The sequence below is a fragment of the Zingiber officinale genome, chromosome 6B (assembly GCF_018446385.1).
Source record: "Zingiber officinale cultivar Zhangliang chromosome 6B, Zo_v1.1, whole genome shotgun sequence".
Taxonomy (NCBI): Eukaryota; Viridiplantae; Streptophyta; class Magnoliopsida; order Zingiberales; family Zingiberaceae; genus Zingiber; species Zingiber officinale.
In genome coordinates, this window is record NC_055996.1 from 72,161,586 (window position 1) to 72,165,362 (window position 3,777).

The window sequence follows — 3,777 nt, forward strand, 5'->3', positions numbered from 1 at the left end:
ATATTATATTTCTATATTCTCATCTACTACCAGAAACACACACACACATTTCAAATAAATATTTAAAATAACTAATTTCTAATCCAAAAATATCATAGAATTAATATTAGGATAAATAAATATTTACATGATCTAAGCAAATGTATAAATTTTTAAATCTCACCTTAAGTAATCTAATCTTTACATTCTATCACGACGCTCATGATCACACGGATCAGATCCTCCAAGATATAAATGATTTGAATATTTCACCTCTTGAATCATTTTACAAACCTTCTCCTTTTCTTAGCTTTGCCTATCTTAGTTGATAAACTTTTCTTCCCTCTATCTATTTTCTGTGATAAGAAGTTCAATACTTTACTTTCAATAATTTCTTCATCTATCCTCTTACTAGTAGCATGCATGTCTATGATTTCTTCCCTTTGCCCTCCTTTGTCTCAAACTCCATGAGATGAATTACTTCCCTCGGATGGGTCTAGTGGCTAGCACATGAGGTGTTGCCACAATGAGATCTGGGGTTCGAATCTCGGCAAAGTCGAGATAAATGTCTCCCTTATGTGATAGTCACTATTCCAAAGGCTAGTAGCCGCCCGTGATTTACCTCCTCCGTGTTGGTCTTGGGATGGGTTAGCGGGGGCGCTGGGGGCGAGCGTATTCGCCTTTTGTCACAATGAGATGAATTACTTCATACGGATTAATGAACCAACCAAGTTTGTTGAGACAATCTAGCAAAATCAAAACATGAAATGAGTAAGTTTAATAAATATAAAAATAAGCATGCAATGAAATAACCTATATCAGAAAAAAAAAAATGACTACTTGCCAACAGTACAAATTTTTATTATCTCCATTGAGATTTGGACCATAACCTAGGAGAGAAACGAGATAATCAAACTTAGGACAATTAACACACAATGACATTATTTGTTTAGAAATCTATACTTTAGTCTGGGTCATAATTCTTATATTCTCGCAAATTGTCATCAACAACATTCTGATCAACCGATTATATTTTTAATTGATATCAAGTTCATTATCCTAACTGATTTTCAAAGTCTTGACTTATCTGCCATCCTTGCAATCTTCAAAGCCCCTCAACGAAAGGGGAAGCACTTTTCATCCCGAGAGTCCAAAATAACTCATGAACATGCATACATTTAATTTTAGTAGAAAGCTACAAATTTTCCAACATCTATACCCTGGTCGATTGATGCACAACCAAACTTTCTTCACCATTGTTTTCTGGTCCTCTTAAAATGTTACACTCATAGAAACGAGATCATATCAGACTATATAATAAATTTCTTTTGCCAATTATATTTACACTAGAAAAAGAAACTCTTGGAGTTTGAATTTTGAACCAAGCATATATAAATTACTTTGATAGATATTTCACAATAGCAATGAGTCATCAGATTCTTAAAAATCAAGTTTAGAAAATTATTGTCTTATTCACTAAGATTTTCCAATCAAAATATATGAACACCAACCAAGTCATCGACCTTGATACTAATACAATTTACAAAATTTAGAATCATGGATATATTGTATCTAAGTAAAGCAATCTAACAAGTTTAAAAGACATCATTTAGTATTTACCTTGCATTACAATTATCTAGCCTTGATAGGAGAGGAACCACTAAACTAATTTAATGATTCAACACGGAATGTCAGCCGCCTTTTATATAATGAAAAGTAGTTTCTTGATTAAGAAACCACATTGTTATGTACAAATTTTTCAGCAACATACTTGCAATGATTGATTCAAGTAATATAAAATTGAACTAAACATTAGCCATAAGTTATAGATGAATCATGTAATGTAGTAAATATCAGAAAATAAGAGAGAAGCATTTCTATCACCACTGTAATGTTCATGCAACAATACGAGGCAACAGAGCAAGATATGTGCCCAGGCAATACAGCATACTAGGGTACACCAGGAAGCCACAGACCTTGTTCTTTATGGAATTCTGATTAAATTTAACTTTGCCAAGTAATGCAGACCTTGAGATCAGTGTCTAAGGCCTGATAGATCTCTAGAGCTCCATATCATTGCATGAACATTACAGTGTTGATAGAAACATTAATTCCCCAGCCAAAACATTGATATCAGCAAGTTTTCTCCTGTAGCACTGTCAAAACATTAATTAGATAATTCTCTTCTCAAACCTATTTGAGATTAAATTAGAGGCAGCTTACAATAAGATATGGACAATTGTAGGTAATAAGGACCTAACTCAATCCCTAATCATTAACACCAACCTCAGTGTTACATTAGAAATCACAAAGAACTGAACAATTTTTTCCAATTTCACAGTAGATGTTTTACAGAAGCAAAACATATTAAGCAACTTATACAAAATGAAAATGGAAAATAAATAAACGAAAATATATTTTCCAGTTCATATATCAAAATTACACATCTAACTTTTAAGTTCTATTCAGAAAATTATAACCTTAAGATCATATATTATTTCCTTCTAAACCAATTTTAAGGTCTAATGTCACAATCTAATTCTTCAAACTCCCTCAATCTTTCACTAGATTCATTGGTCTCTGTTGGTTTCATTAATGATCAAAAAATTGCTAACGATTGATACATTAAAGTTAGAAGCTCTACTATAATGGCCAGCATTAACACCTCCCATCAGCCTATAGAAAAGTAAGCAAACCTAAAGAATGCAAACTTCTGCTCAAAGAACAATGTTGTTGAGCCACATAAAAAAAACACATACATAGATATGTCAGACAACTAATACTAGATTAACAACATGAGTGATGACAATGTGTCCGTATAATTGTATAATCCTCTTCCGTTAGCCAAATTTACATAAATTTTTTGGTTTCTCTACAATGTATTTATGTATTACATAATGATTTGATAGCAGATAGATAATGCATGTATTCGTAAGTATACGTGTGGTTGCTCAATGTGTATGTCAAAGAATTTTGTTAATAACATGTCCAATAAAGGCTTTTTGAAATAATACATGCACACACAAAAATGTCATATTGTACTGGAGTGCTAAGTGCTAACCCAAATGCAAATTCATCCAAGATTGTCCACCCAACATAGGTTGCCCCGTTCTTTAGAAGCCACGACACCACTACCGCTGTCTGGCTACCAGGTTCATGCGTCCTCTTCCAATTTGGATTCCTGTATCCAGCAGCAACAAAGCTCTCGATCTCAAAGCTTTAAATGATAAACACAGACAGCTCAAAGCCAAAAAAAAAAAAGAAGGGAGGGATATATCTCGAATCGCTCGACAAAGGCTCTGAAATCCTTCACATCGAGATGCGGCCAAGCGCAACCGCGGCCAAGCGCAACTGCGGCGACCTCGCAACTGCAAGAGGTGGGCGACCTCGCACCAGCAAGAGGCAGTCGAGCAAGGAAATCCCAAGAATAACGAAATTGCAGCGACTAGAGAAAGAAAGGGAAGGATTTATTTAGGTTACGAAGAGGGCTTATGCAAAAAAAATATATATAAGAAAAAAATAATACGGGCTAATAAATTTTAGAGAAAAAATAGTCTATAATATTTGTAAATAATGAGATAAATTTATAAATCCTAATTTACTTCATCACAAATTTTATTAATTTAGAAACTAATTTTTTATCTCAATTGTTTATATTTTAAATGATATTTTTAACATTTTTTTAAAAATCTATTTATACTTAATATTTTTTTAAAAAAATTATATAAAATTTTATTTCAAATCTATTTCATATTTCATCTCAAATTTTATTTTATACATTATATTTTTAAAAATAAA

The 3,777-nt window shown here is 32.4% G+C and overlaps 1 long non-coding RNA gene across 2 annotated transcripts; it reads right to left on the reverse strand.

Moving 5' to 3' along the window:
- Positions 1–336: 336 nt before the first annotated feature.
- On the reverse strand, positions 337–3,468 carry LOC121992674. Of its 2 annotated transcripts, XR_006114972.1 has the most exons (3): positions 3,041–3,468; positions 2,008–2,135; positions 337–725 (listed from the first exon to the last, which is right to left on the reverse strand). It is a non-coding gene; the product is annotated as an uncharacterized LOC121992674 (long non-coding RNA). The 2 variants fall into 2 exon arrangements; XR_006114971.1 differs by lacking the exon at positions 2,008–2,135.
- Positions 3,469–3,777: the final 309 nt, after the last annotated feature.